Raw genomic sequence first — 15,197 nt, forward strand, 5'->3', positions numbered from 1 at the left:
CATGCAATATTTGTCTTTTGGTATCTGCCTTATTTCATTCAACATGACAACTTCAAGGTTCATTCATGTTGTAGCATGTTATCAGAACATCATTCCTTTTGGCTGAATAATACTTCATTGTGAGTGAACGGAGGTGCCATTTATATGAAGGGGAAGGCTGGAAGTCAATTTATGACATAATAGATTTGAGATAGCCATGCGGATATTATAAATAGATAGTTGATCTATGGGTTGGCGCTCTGGATGGAAGGTACAAACCTGGTCTTTCAACTTTTGAAAGAAACAGACACCTCAATATTGAGACACTCAAAGGCTAAGGAATTTGTCCTAGAGACAGATCACTTATGTTTACAATGACATTTGTACAAATTACTCATTGTTTTTAATATCACAGATTGTAAATCACCTAAATAGGCACTGATATAGGCAAGTGGTAAAATATATTGTAATATGCCAGTAAACGGGATATTATGTAATTGGTAAAAAGGTTGGGACAACTTTACATATTGATATAAAATAGCATACAAGAGAAAATGTTCAGTGAAACTATAAAAGACGCAGAGCAAAAAGAAAGCACTGTTTAATGTGCAGTGTCGGTTCTCCCAAATGCAATGGGGCCTTTTTCAATGCCTCAGTCGCCTATTCTGGGACAGAATCGTTAATACAGCAAATTGAAATGAGCTTAGTAACACGAGCTGTGCACACACATTCTGGTGTCCTCTTTCACAGACACCAACAAACCGACTACAAACAAACATCGCCGTCACCCACCCACGCGAGGCGCCTCACAACTCACAGGCTCCGGAACCTCCAGCCTCTCGACCTCCTCGCAGCGACTCCGAGGCGCGGCCGACGCGGCCCGGCGCGACACAAACCCCTCAGCCCACCGCATGATCCCACGAAAAGGCTGCGGCGCAGGGTTCCGGGACTCAGGATCCCGCCTGGCCGGAAACGCAGGGCGCACCCCAGGGCACGCCCACGCGCCCGGTGCCTTCTGGGAATCTCCGACGCTTTCTGTGCGCATGTGCAGCGTCCGCAGCCATTGTCCCACGGTGGAGACTCCTGAGGGCTTCTGCTAGCGACGGGCGTGCGCAGGACTTGGAGTTTCTGATTTGATACGCGAGCCAGGGCGCCACCATCCATTCAGGCCATGGCGTGGAAGAAGTGGTTTTTCGGAGCGTTGAACATGCAGGCCTACAGTAGTGCGAGGCGCGTCCTCAGCGCGGCGCCTCTCTACAGTGGCGAGAACGGACGTGCCGGGATCCGGCCGCACAGGCGTGCCAGCATCTGCGGGGGCGACGGCCCTTGTGCGCAGGCGCGGGGTCATCCTGAGAGGCGTGGCCTCGTTACCGAGCTGGTGGGGGAGTGCCGCGCAGGCGTATAGAGCGCCACTCTTCCCCTTTCCAGTTGGTTCCTCTGCTACCACGTAGAGGCTTCCCTAACTCGGCCCTCGTGATGGCCCTCGTGATGGCCCTCGCCTCCTGGGCAAGGAATTCTGTGTCTATGTTGGTATACCTGCTGCTGTATTCTCTGTGCCTTTCGTGACTGTATGTATGGTTATGGGATTTGGTGTGTTAGACACCTTATGCATCTTTGTGGGTGTTTTAAGGATGACTTGTTTTGAGAGCTGCAGAGAGGCTATTGCTATGTGACCATTTTTGCTAATCATTTAACCGTCCAGAGCTTCAGTTTGTGCATGTGTAAAATGGGACATTTCTACTAATAGGGTTGTGAGGATTAAATGCTTGTAATAGCGCCTAGCACAAAATAAGAATAGGAACATCTAGTCTTGCTCCTGAAGTAGATGGAAAGATGCTGCTTCAGTCTCCTGAGGCTCTGCGAGGTGGAGATGGCTTGACATTGCCCCCAGACTGGCTCTGTTTCATAGTGCCTGAGGGTGCTATGCACCAGACCATAGAACACTCCCTGTTTCATCAAGGAACATTGGTGCTGCAGTATGCTGGCTGTGTGAAGGATATACCTAGTGGAGCAATAATTATCATAGAAATATGACTATAACCTAAACAAACACAATTGGCATTACGGCCTGCTCCCATGGACAGACAAACCTGTCTTGTAATTTGCAAATGTGGAATTTAGATGTATTAATTGTAGTGCAAAGAGATACTTGTGCACTGATTAGTATTAAGTACTATACCTATTGAATAGGATAATCTCTCCTAGCTCCCTTAAGTACTGCCTTTATTTTGCTTCCCATATGCTTGTCTTGTTATTGCCTATATTGTCTTTGTGAGTTTATATCTAGATGAAAATTTCTTTACTAAAGATCAATAGGGGGAAATGGACTTGGCCCAGTGGTTAGGGCATCTGTCTACCACATGGGAGGTCTGCGGTTCAAACCCCAGGCCTCCTTCACTCATGTGGAGCTGGCCCGTGCACAGTGCTGATGTGCGCAAGGAGTGCCGTGCCATGCAGGGGTGTCCCCTGCATAGGGGAGCCCCAAGCGCAAGGAGTGCGCCCCATAAGGAGAGCTGCCCAGCACGAAAGAAAGTGCAGCCTGCCTAAGAATGGTACCACCCACACGGAGAGCTGACGCAACAAGATGATGCAACAAGAAGAGATACAGATTCCCGTACTGCTGACAACAACAGAAGCAGACAAAGAAACAAGACACAGCGAATAGACACAGAGAACAGACAACTGGGGTGGGGGGGGGGGGAGAGAAATAAATCTTAAAAAAAAAATCAATAGGAAGTAACTATAGAAAATGAGACTTTCACCCTTCTTCCTTATGTAAGGAATGCTCACAAACATATCTTCATAAGAAGAAAAAGAAGGGAGCAGCTGTAGCTCAGAGGTTGAGATTCTTCTTTCTGTTATGAGGTCCTGGGTTCAATCCTTGATATCTCCTTTAAAAAGATTTTTTTAAAAAGAAGAACATAAACACAAGGGGGGATTTGATAGCTAAAAACTGTACTTATTAAAATTATTTCAATTAAGCAGCCCTGGACCTTCTAATACCCTTCTTTCAAGCTAATTGAGCTGGTTTTCTATTCATTTAATTTTAGAAGTATCTTCTTTGCATTTAGTTTCCTGAAGATTATTAACCAGACCTCAGTTCTGCTTACAGGAATAAGATAACATTTCAAAGCAAACCAGACAGAATGGTGTTGGGAGCATCTTATGACCCAGTAAATCTGTAGCTGTCCTCAGGAAAAAAAAAATCTTGATATCCTTGAGCTGTTGGCTGAGAGAGGAGTTGGGAAGATGTTGGAGATTTGGACCTGAAGGGTATCGGGAATGAAAGAAAGAGAGAAAAGAGAATGAAACAAAGAGAGAAAGAAAGAGAGCTGGGATCAGGGGGTCTGCGAGTAATCACTCCTCAGACAACTATTTACTGCATGTGACATTATATATACTCCAACTATCGAGATAACAGTGTAACTACACATTAACAAGACTCATAAATTAAAGAACTTATCTCAAAGTACAAAGATTTAGTGTTCCTTTCAAACTACGAAGTGTGTTTGCTCGTATCTCTCCCTGCTCTGGACAGCTCTATCCTGTTGACTCGAAAGGCTTAATTGCTGCATTCCTATGTTAAAAGTGTAGCCATGGAAATAGCACGTCTCCCTTTGCGAGAACACCATGCCTCAGTTTCCAACAGGAAGACCTTTCACATGGACATCCACACAACAATATCTAAATTGTGGTTTGTTAGCTGCTGAAACAAAGGACAAGATTGATGAGCTTGAGACAACACCGGAATAAGAAATTACACATACCCTCCTCACAAGGCCCTTGGAAGCAACATTTTTCTTTTTTTAAAATTTGTTTTTCTTCTCACCTACCCTTTTTCTTTACCTATAAAAACCCTAGCCCTCATTCTCACTTTGAACTGGTTTTGGGAGATTCCCCCTATTTCCTTGCTTGTGCACTCACAATAAATCACCTTCTCATTAAGAAACATGTTTCTTCTTTGTGGTACCATATCAGGCAGTCCCTTCTGTTGCAGATGGCCACACTTACGGTAACAATTCCGTGTCATTCTTTTTTTTTTGTTTCCAGCAATATTTATGCATTTATTATATATCGTATTGAATTGTAAAATCCTAGACGTGAATTGTAATATCCTAGACGTGGGTATTATTATGCCCATTTTACAGATGAGAAATCCAAGTCACAGACATTTGAGGAACCCAACAATTCTACGTATTGTTGGTGGACAGTATAGAGACAAATTATATTCCCTGTTTAAAAAAAATAGCTTTTCACTTCTAGAAGTGTAGTGTGAAACCTTGAGTTAGGGACTCAGATACCTATATTCTACTATCAGCACTATGTCAAACTTCTGCATGAAAAGTTCTATGTGGAGCACCAGAGACCTTGTTTTAAGACTTTTTTTTAAGGGTGCCAGATTTTTTATTTGATCCAGTTTTCCCTAAACCACATGACCTCAAATGAAATAATAAATGATTATAAGAACTAAGTGTCAGGGCAGGGCAAGATGGTGTCTGAGTGAATGCACCTTATAGTCTCTCCTGCAAAGAAGCGGCTGAGCAGCATTGGAAATTTTTCTGGACCAGGCTGTTCCAGAGTTTTACAAGGCAGGAGGTGTCTGGACATTGATTTGGTGGGACGGTGACAGAGAAGATTCATGTAAATGTAAAATTTAGGGTCTCTTTCATGGAGATCGGGGCTACACGTGGGACACTTCCCCCTGGGGCAGGTGGTATGGCCACGGCAATTCCTGGAGGCTCTGCTGCGCTGGGGAATTCATAAGCCCTAAGTGGGCTATTCCAGGGGCTTGCAGGGCAGGAGGTGTTTGGGAACCAATTTAGTGAGACACAGACGGAGGAGATTTTTGTGAGACGTGGAATTTTGGGTTTCTGACACCGAGATCAGAGCTTCTGGCTAGAGCCCCGCCCCCTAGGGCTGGTAGCCGATCTGTGGTGGTCCTTGAATTGATTGTAATACAGAGGCATCCCCAGCAGGCTGTTTTGGGGGCTTACAGGGTGGGAAGTATCCTGAAGGAGAGTTGGTGAGATAGTGACAGAAGAGACTCTTGTGAGGGGGAATTTTGGGTTTCTGACACAGAGGTCAGAGTTTGCTGATGTGACCCCCCCCCCCCCATAGGGCTGGCACCCAGCTGCGGGGATCCCTGAAGGCTGTGTTGCACTGTGGTGCTCCCAGGCTCCCTGTTAACTGGATTCATGGTTCCCAGGTCTGTGTCCCCTAAACCCTTGTCATTGATGGGGTCTGGCCGGCAGACCCCCTCAGCCGGACAGGTAAGGATGGCAGAGCAAGGAAACACACACAGTGACCACTCTGGAGATGCAGGCTGATGGTGCAGGTCTAGTTTATTGAGGAAGTGAAACAAATTTTATGGGGTCTGGCTGGCAGACCCCTTCAGCCAGACGGGTAAGGACAGCAGAGCAAGGCAACACACACAGTGACCACTCTGGAGATGCAGGCTGGTGGTGCAGGTCTAGTTTATTGAGGAAGTGCAACAACTTTTATGGGTGGCCGGGGGGGAAGCTAGGTGTTGTGCAAGCACCCAATTGGTTATGCTAATTCAGCAAGGCTGGTTGGCTCATGGGATCTTGTTGCTGAAGACTGGGGAAGAATTAGGAGTGGCTCACAGTTGTTTACTGTGAGGCTCAATGCCATCTTTAAGGAGTGACACCTGCAGCTCACTCACAATTCCCCTGTTTTTGTTTTTTAAGAAGCATTAGGCAGTGGTTGAATGAGCACCAAGGTGACTGTGCCTGTCTTAGGTTGTCTCCCTCTGGAGATCTTACCCATCATTGACTACCAGTCAAGCACACTGGTGCTACTCTTTAGTTGCACATGTTGCGCAGTACCGTGAGACTGAAGATATTTGCGGCATGCTGCAGAACTTCTTCATTGTCCTCTTTTGTGTCCAGAGCATTTACCATAGCCTGCTGTATAAGAACTAAGTTTTTTATATCTTTCCGGAGGTACTGCACTTTGCAAAGCATGTATTTTATAATGCAAAAGAAAATTAAAAACATGGCTTCAATAATCATGTACACGATTAGATTCTGGGGAGTGAAGAGAGGTTATTTTTGAGAAAACTTCTGATAATAGAGTGGTGTCCAGGACGGTTGCTCAGGTATTGTTAAGTGTAATGATTTGGTAAGTGAGTTGAGTGGTGAAGTTTAGGAAATCACTGTTCCAATGTCCAAGTAATTTTTGTCATAACTCTGATCTGGCTGTGGTTATATTGTAAAGCATACTAGTTATATTGATGGTAGTGAGACAGATGTATGGATAGTTTATATCACAGGGTACTCTAATGAGCTGAGCTAATACTTGTATTTCCTCTTCTAGTAAATCTACTTGTTGTAAATTCAGTAGCCCTCCATGAATGTGATTATTAATTAAATTTTGCATTTGAAATGGAATAACAACCTTTTGTACTAGATCATTTGTTGTTTGGGCATTGGAACTAGACTGTACTATAGCAGTAATGCTAGTGGCAGCTGCAGCAAGGCTAGTAATTATAGCAGTGACAAGTGCTATGATAGGACCGATAGCTCTTTTTCTCCTGAAATGTAAATGAGTTATTATTTCAGAGGGACCAGTCCAATCAGAAGCATTGACAGGAACCCATATTAGGGATGGAGTTCTAACAACAAGAGCGAAGGAGTGTGTGGAATGGTTCCAACAATTGGTAAGCTGACACATAGAGGAATTGCACTGAAAGGACTCATTGGTGGAAACTAGAAAAAGAAAAGGGAGATCAAGACAGGGCAACGCAATGGGTATGGGGAAAGGCAGGAAGAGATGAGAGGTGGAGGTGTCTTTGGGACATGGAGCTGCCCTGGATGGTGCTTCAGAGGCAATCACCGGACATTGTAAATCCTCACAGGGCCCACTGGATGGAATGGGGGAGAGTATGGGCCATGATGTGGACCATTGACTATGAGGTGCAGAGGTGCCCAAAGATGTACTTACCAAATCCAATGGATGTGTCATGATGATGGGAACGAGTGTTGTTGGGGGGGGAGAGGGGGGGGTGGGGGGAGCGGGGTTGAATGGGACCTCACATATATATTTTTGATGTAATATTATTACAAAGTCAATAAAAAAAAAAACGAAAAAAAAAAAAAAAGACAGGGCAACGCACATATTGCAAAGGAGGTGCTGGTATTCATAGTTTCATTAAATGCCCAATCATTTGAATTATTAAAGGCCCATGTTCCATTAGAAATAGTTGCATTCATTACTATGAACGGGCAAAGATCTAAGCATGCATTTGCACCACAAAGAGTCCATCACCCAAAAGCTGTATGTTTAGCGTGATAGGATCACAGCAAAAATGCTTTGGTCCATATATAGGAAGGAATGGGCTGGATGCCCAAAGGTATTTTGTAATGGGGTCTGGTCTGCTCCAAGAAATACAGTTGTCCCAGTTATTTTCTGGGGACGGCATGGTATGATAAGGTGTTGGACTACTAGTTAGGAGGAAGGGGCATCTAGTCCAAGGGGGAGTTGGGAGTTGCAGTATTATTGACATTGCATGGATATCTGTTGCCCCAAGTGGTGAGGGGAAAGAAACCTGAAACTGCTTTGAAGGAGCTGTGGCGATAAGAATTGTTACTAGACTTATTTTGATAGAAGTCACCAGTTTCCTAGTGAAGTAATTGAACATGTTGTGGGAAGTCAGAGGAATTACAAGTGGCGTTTGTTCCCTGGGTATAGGATGCCACAGAGATATTTAGGGTGGTAAATATAAGAGTTTTGGGGCTTGTGACATTAACATTAGAACTCCAGTTGGTTTGGAGGACCTCTGTTTCTATGCAGGGGAGTCCAATAGTGCAATTACTGGTAAGAATGGCAGGAAATTGAAGCGACTCAGCATCTAGTGGCATAACGAGAGGGGGGTTTCTGATAGCGGCCCAAAGCTCTGCACTGGAGGTACCATGGAGCTGTAACATGAAATAAAAAAAAGAAAAATAGGGGTTTAGCTGCACTCCGGAAACAGGAGAGGTGTGGTTCAGTTCTGTCTTGAGGCGCCTGGTCATTATGAGGTGACATCGTTTTTGTCCACTGGTTGCACGAGCTGGCTAGGGACCCAGATTGACTGTTCTGCAGTTTCTGATAAGACACAAGCATATCCTCATCCTTGGGTTAATAGGGGATGAGGTCCCTTCCAGGTATTTGTAAGTAGATCTTTCCATCTAACTAATGGTAAGGGGGTGGGGGCATTTCTTAGTCCTCCCCAGTGTAGGATGGCTGGGGTGCAACATTCATTGTCAAATGTGAGAAAATTTATAGTAATTAAGGCTTTGTTTAGTATATCTCGGGGAGTGTCTTGGGGATATTCTCCCTTTAATTTTTTAATTTGTTGTTTGAGAGTGGAATGAGTGCATTCTATGACAGCTTGACCTTGGGGATTGTATGGGATACCTGTTTTGTGTGTGATGCGCCATGAGGCACAGAAATCTTGGAAAATTTTGGAAGAATAGCAGGGTCCGTTATCAGTTTTTATGGTCCATGGTATGCCCATTTGATTAATAGCCTGAAGACAGGCAGAAATGACATGTTTTGCTTTTTCTCCTCTAAGGGCAGTGGCGAAGGTGAATTTGGAAAAGGTGTCCACTATGACATGAAGAAATTTATTGTGGCCATAAGTAGGAACATAAGTAACGTCCATTTGCCAAATAGCGTTTGGATGGAGACCACAAGGATTTACTCCTTGGAGTTGAAGAGGGCCTATGGGGAGGAGAGGGCCACAATGTTTACATGTGTGGGTGAGGTGTTTGCACTGCTGTTGTGTCAATGAGGGGAAGAGTTGATGGAAAGAATGAGCAGACATGTGAAACTTTGCATGAAGGGCTCTAGCTTGGTCTAGACCTGTGGTTACTGATCTTATTACAAGCAAGGAATCTGCCAAGGCATTGCCACTGGCAAGAGGTCCTGGCAGCCCAGTATGGGAACGAATATGTTGAGTGAACCAGGGATGCTTGCGATTTTCAAGAAGAGATTTTAAGGAGAGCATCAAATCATCTTGGACAGTTGTTTTATTTTTAAAGACAGCATGTGGCAGTGCACGGATAGTATTGGCCACATATGCACTGTCAGTGAAGATATTGATGGAATGGACTGATGGTGTGGTAAAACCAGGAAGAGGGCATATATTTCTCCTTGTTGGACGGGCCCAGTATGTCGCTCAACATGGGTAGAATCTGAAGTACCAGGGGTTTTTACAACTATAGAACTATGAGTTTTATTAGCATCTGTAAAGATTACAACAGCATGAGGAATGGGAGAAGTTGTAGGGAAGGGGTGAGAGGAAAGAACAAAGGGAAGGAGAGTCATGGCAGTGATAAGTTTGTCTTTTGGCAGGTGGTTGTCAAGGAGACCTGTGAATCCTGATATGAGAATTTGCATATTTAAATCAGTTTGAATAAGATGTTGTATCTGTTCATGAGTGAAAGGTAGAACTAAAACATCGGGTTCAAAGCCGTATAACTGAAGAGCTGTTTTTCTGAGTTTTCTTCCAAGGATGCACATGGCATTACAATAAGAAGTAATTTTGCCCATATGACTAAGGGATAAATGTACCCAACAAAGGGGGGAGTTCTGGTATAAGAGACCAGTGGGTGTCTCAGGGGTATTGATGATTAGAGCAAGAAGAGGGAGGTCAGGCTGAAAACGGGCTAGGCTGAGATTTTTCATTTTGTCCTTCAAGAGTTTGAGACAGTTGCATTCCTTTTCACTGATAGTACGACTACTGGAGGGATCAGAGTCACCCTCCAGGAGGTCGAAAAGAGGTTTAAGTTCATGGGTGGTCAGGTTTAGGTGCGGACGTAGCCAACTGATATCGCCACACAAACGTTGGAGTGCATTAAGGGTACATTTTTGTGGCAGTTGTAATACAGGGATGGCAGGTTGGATAACTTTTGTAATGGTATAGCCTAAAAAGGTATAGTGTGGATATTTCTGCACTTTCTCAGGTGATACAGTGAGACCTAGTTGTTTGAAGTTGTGCAGAAGAGATTGCAAACATTTTTGTAGATGAATCAAGTCCGCATGAGCAATAAGAATATCATCCATATAGTGAACAACCTCACAAAAGGGTAAAAGAGGATGAGTGGCTTCATTAACAAACACTTGGCATATAGCAGGACTGTTTTTCATTCCCTGTTGGAGGACTTTCCATTGAAAACGTTGTTGAGGGACTGTATTATTTGTAACGGATACAGAAAAGGCAAAGTATTGACGGTCATCCTAATGAAGAGGGATGGAAAAGAAACAGTCTTTAAGATCTACCACAATGATGTGATGATCGCACGTGATGGCTGATGGATGAGGAAGGCCCAGTTGAGGAGAGCCATTTTTTGTCATTTCAGCATTAATGTCTCTAAGGTCATGTAATAGCCTCCATTTGCCAGATTTTTTTGAATTACAAAGACAGGTGAGTTATGAGGACTGGTGGAGGGTTCAATATGCTGTAAATTTAATTGTTCTTGCACAAGGACTTCCAATTGTTCTAATTTAGTTCGGGGCAGCAGCCACTGGTCTGACCATATAGGCTCTTGAGTTTTCCAAATAAGTTTGATAGGTGCGGGTTTACTGATTGGTGGAAGACCAGTGGCCTTTATGCTTGGGGGTGCTCCTGAGAGGATGTAGAAAGGATGGCTCCTAACTTTGGAAGAATATCATATCCCCACAAAATTTGTGTGATACTTAACAAGGGGATGAAACGTTCCTGTCCTACCGCCTGGGTCGGTCCATGTGAGGGGATCCACAAGTTGGTGTGAGGGTCTTAATCCCCCTACACCTTGGACCAAAGGGCCTAGTTTAAGCTGCCAGGAAGGGTCAGTATCAGACAGGCTAAGAACTGACAAATCTGCACCTGTGTCGATTTGTTCTGTAATGGGCTTTCCTTGAACAGTAAGGGTGAGGAAAGCTTTTCCTTGCATAATGGGAATTGTCCAAAATATGGTAGGTGAAGTTTCCTCTCTTACTTGCGGGGCTGAGAGGTACCCCTGACTTCATTTAAAGGTGGGAGAGGATTGCCCTGAAAATCGGTTTTTGAGTGACAATCTCTTCCAATGCAAGCCCTTACAGCATCTAGGACAGATTGATGGAGGAGTGTTCGATGGTCTAGATATTTTGGATTCTGGACAGTCCCTGGTGAAGTGGCCAGTCCTATGGCACCAGTAACAAGTTCTATTTTGTGTTTAGAGTCTCAACTGATCGGCTAAGGCCACGGCGAGGATTGTTGCAGAGTTGGTGGCAGCTGCTATAGCAGATGTGGAGGTAGAGCCAATATCTCTACAAGCAAGGACCCAATTATCAGGGGATTTATTGCAAATGAGCATAATTGTTTGTCGACACTCAGTGTTTGCACCTTCCCAAAGGAGATCTTTTAAGAGGGTGTCTGCTGCAGCAGCATGGGAAACTTTTCTATCTACTGCTTCTTTGACTCGGCTATAAAAGTCAGGGAAAGGTTCATTAGGACTCTGTAAGAGTTTGGCAAGGTATACAGGTCTACCCTGTGGATTGAGTTTATGAAAAGCAGATTTGGCTATGGTCAGACACTGATCAAAATATTGGGTAGGACATGTGGCTTGGATTGTGGAGAGGGTCCATTGCCTTTCTCCTTTCAAGGCATCGGGGGGGTTGTGGTAAGGTTGTTGGTGAGATTACGGGCACCAACTGTCTCAGCCTTATCATATAGAGTGCTTTCCAAGTAACATAATCCCCAGGAGTTAAATAGCATGGGCAAGATTCTTCCAATCGGCAGCACAATTATGTTCAAGGGAGAGATTATCTAGTAACATCTGTGCATAGGGGCTGTTAAGGTCATCCTCTTGGACAGCTTTGCAGAGATTAGATATAGTTTTATGATCTCATGGATACCAGTTATAGGGGGCAGTGTCTGAAGGGGCAAAATTCACAGGGAAGGCATGCACTGGTGGATAAGGAGGATGAATGGGAGTGGTCGGGGAAAAAGGGGAAGCCAGAGGAGGAGGGGTGGAATGCACGGGGAAAGGGGAAGTAGAGGAGAAAATGGCGGATGAGGATGAAGCAGAAGGTGAAATGGCAGACGTGGGTGGATTAGGCAGATTAGGTTTAGGCCTAGAGAGAAATGGACAGAGGCCACAAGGTGGCAGCCTGTCTGGCTCCAAAGAGATAAATTCCTTTTCTTCCTCAAAGGAGGAAGCAGGGCTTTGGTGAGAAGATGCATCAGCAGGAGTAGAAGGAGGAATTGGTGGTTTCAAAGAGGAAGGGCTGAGCTGTTTCTCACGGGAATGATCGGCCGAGGAGAGGGGAGACTATAAAGGGGGAGTGGCAGGAGACAGAGAAGAGAGGGAATCTGTATTGGAAGCTGGATTAACAAGCAGAGGATATAGAGGTTCAAGATGAAGAGGTTCATATGGCAGGGCAGGAGTAGAGGGAGAAGAAGAGGCTAGATCTTCGAGGGGAATGGGGGAAGGTTCTTCTAGAGGGGTGCCAGTAAGACAGGCATGGACAGCTAAAAGGGCAGGAATAAGACCAAGGGGAAAGGTCTTACCCTCATGGACTTTGACTGAGTGAACGCGCTTAAGCAGCTTTGCCCATGTGGTGGGATCCCAAATTGTGGTGGTAGAAAGTCATGCATTAAAATATACAACAAGATCCCAATACTGATTGAATTCCCTTTCAGATATTTTGATGCATCTGTTCACTAAAAGGGTGCACAGCGCACTGGCTTGAGGGGCCTTCTCAGATGAGGAAAGATTCCCCATACTTAGGGTCACTTACCGGCTGCAACAAGAGTCGTACTCGATGACTCGCTGTGAGATCGTCCGGAGGCTGGAGGCCCCACGTTGGGCGCCAACTGTCATTGACAGGGTCTGCCCAGCAGACCCCCTCAGCCGGACAGGTAAGGACGGCAGAGCAAGGAAACACACATAGTGACCACTCTGGAGATGCAGGCTGGTGGTACAGGTCTAGTTTATTGAGGAAGTGCAACAACTTTTATGGGTGGCCAGGGGGAAGCACCCGATTGGTTATGCTAACTCAGTGAGGCTGGTTGGCTCATGGGATCTTGTTGCTGAGGAGTGGGGAAGAATTAGGGGTGGCTCATAGTTGTTTACTGTGAGACTCAGCACCATCTTTAAGGAGTGGCACCTGCAGCTCACTCACAAACCCTGGTGGCCCACACCGCAGAGACGCACACCTCTTGAGTCTGCAAAATCACAGACTTCCCATCCCTGAATCCACCAAGCCCTGAGGACCATCTGAGGTCCTTGATTGTCCTAGCCCTCAGCATTTGCATTTTTTTTTTCTTTTCTTTCATTTTCCTCTTTTTTTTTTTTATTGTCTTGGTTCCTAATATTGCATTATCTCCTAGTCTTTTCTCCCATTGTATCCCCCAAGGTCCTTTTCGTTTATTTAAGGTTTTCCTTTTCTTTCTTTTTTTCTTGCTTGTTTCCTTCCCTTTTCTTTGCCCACCCCCCCATTTTTATTTCTTCTCTTTTTAGCTTTTCTCTCTTTTTCTTCTTATTTTATTTTATCTTAATTATACAATAGGTGCTACAGGGAACACCTCGCATTTGCTGGGTTTCCTCAACCTCCATTTCCTCACTTCTGTGTGAATTGATTTTGGCCACCTACACTATCCTCTTTCCCCCACATCTTGCTATCCTCCATCATCTACTGTCTCTCTTACATTCCACCTCCCTTTCTTTGGTCCCCAAATTGTCTAACTTTTAATTTCTAATACCTTTGTTTTCTTATGTCTTTTATCCAACTCTTGATACTATTGTCTTTCTTTTCTCTTTCCCTCTCTCATGAAAACACTGGCTTTTTAATTCATACTATATTCCTCCCCATATTCAATTGACTATCTCATTATAGGTACTCGACTTACTGCTATAACTCTACACAACTTATATGAATCTAATATCCATTCTCCCAGATCTCATATTGTTGCTCTGTTAACATTTATTACCAATACTACTTTACACATTTTCCTTTTTTACACAATTGCCTTTCCCTGGCCCTAATATTTTCCTTCAAAGTGAACTCAGCCAGCAACAAGAAATTAGAATAAGAAGAACAAAGTGACAAAGAGAAGATATAACACTTACTCAAGAACAACAGCTAATTAATCCCCAAGACTAGACAAAGAAGCTAAGGAAATGATTAAACCCTTCGAGATAAAATGATGACCAGACAGCAACAAAAATCTACAAACCAAACCAGTAATCAGGAAAACATGGCTGGATCCAATGAACAAACTAAAAACAAGGAAGGGGAGCAGAAGTTCAGACAAGTTATTAAAGATCTCAAAACATATATTAGAGACTAACTTAATGAAGTAAAGGAAGATTTAAAAATATGAGGAAAACACTTGGAGAGGAAATTGCAGACATATGCAAAAAGATAACAGATATGATGTGAATGAGCACCACAGTTCAAGAAATCAAAAATACACTTGCAGCAAATATCAGCAGACTAGAAGAGGCAGAGCAGAGAATTAGCGATGTGGAACACAGTACATCAGAAATCAGATAGTAGAATTGATCAATAAAAAGATAGAAAAAATCCAGCTAGGACTTAGAGATCTGAATGACAATGCAAAATGCACACACATATGTATTATAGGCATCCCAGAAGGAGAAGAGAAGGGAAAGGGGACAGAAGGGGTGTTGCTGGAAATAATGGCTGAAAAATTCCCAAATCTACTGAGAGAGACAGGTGTACATATCCAAGAAGCACAACACACACCAAACATCATAAACCCCAACAGGCCCATGCCAAGACATATACTTGTCAAATTATCCAATGCTCAAGACAAAGAGAAAATTCTAAAGGCATCAAGAGAAAAGAAAACCATCACATACAAGGGAGGCTCCATAAGATTAAGTACTGATTTCTCATCTGAAATTATGGAGGCAAGAAGGCAGTGGTATGATATAGTCAAGGTACTAAAAGAAAAATATTTCCAACCAAAGATACTCGACCCAGCTAAACTAGCATTCAGAAATGATGGAAAGTTCAAAATATTCACAGATAAACAGAAATTGAAAGGGTATGCCAACAAGAAACCCCCCTTCAAAAAATACTAAAGGGAGTTCTGCAGGAAGAAAGGAAAAAACAGGAGAGGCAGAGTTGGAGAAGAGGGTAAGAGTAACAAAAAAGACAAAAAGAGAAGGATAAAAACAAAATATGACAAACACAAGTCCAATCAAAATATGGCTAACATAAAT

The 15,197-nt window shown here is 43.9% G+C and overlaps 1 long non-coding RNA gene across 1 annotated transcript in view; it reads right to left on the reverse strand.

The window, feature by feature from the left end:
- The window catches only part of LOC101446258 (uncharacterized), a 77,052-nt gene extending 76,146 nt beyond the window's left edge, over window positions 1-906 (reverse strand). Inside the window, exon 1 of the long non-coding RNA XR_011646415.1 lies at window positions 797-906. This is a non-coding gene — a long non-coding RNA (uncharacterized lncRNA). The remainder of the gene's footprint in view (window positions 1-796) is intronic.
- Window positions 907-15,197: the final 14,291 nt, after the last annotated feature.

This window comes from Dasypus novemcinctus, chromosome 18 (assembly GCF_030445035.2).
Source record: "Dasypus novemcinctus isolate mDasNov1 chromosome 18, mDasNov1.1.hap2, whole genome shotgun sequence".
In the NCBI taxonomy this organism is placed as follows: Eukaryota; Metazoa; Chordata; class Mammalia; order Cingulata; family Dasypodidae; genus Dasypus; species Dasypus novemcinctus.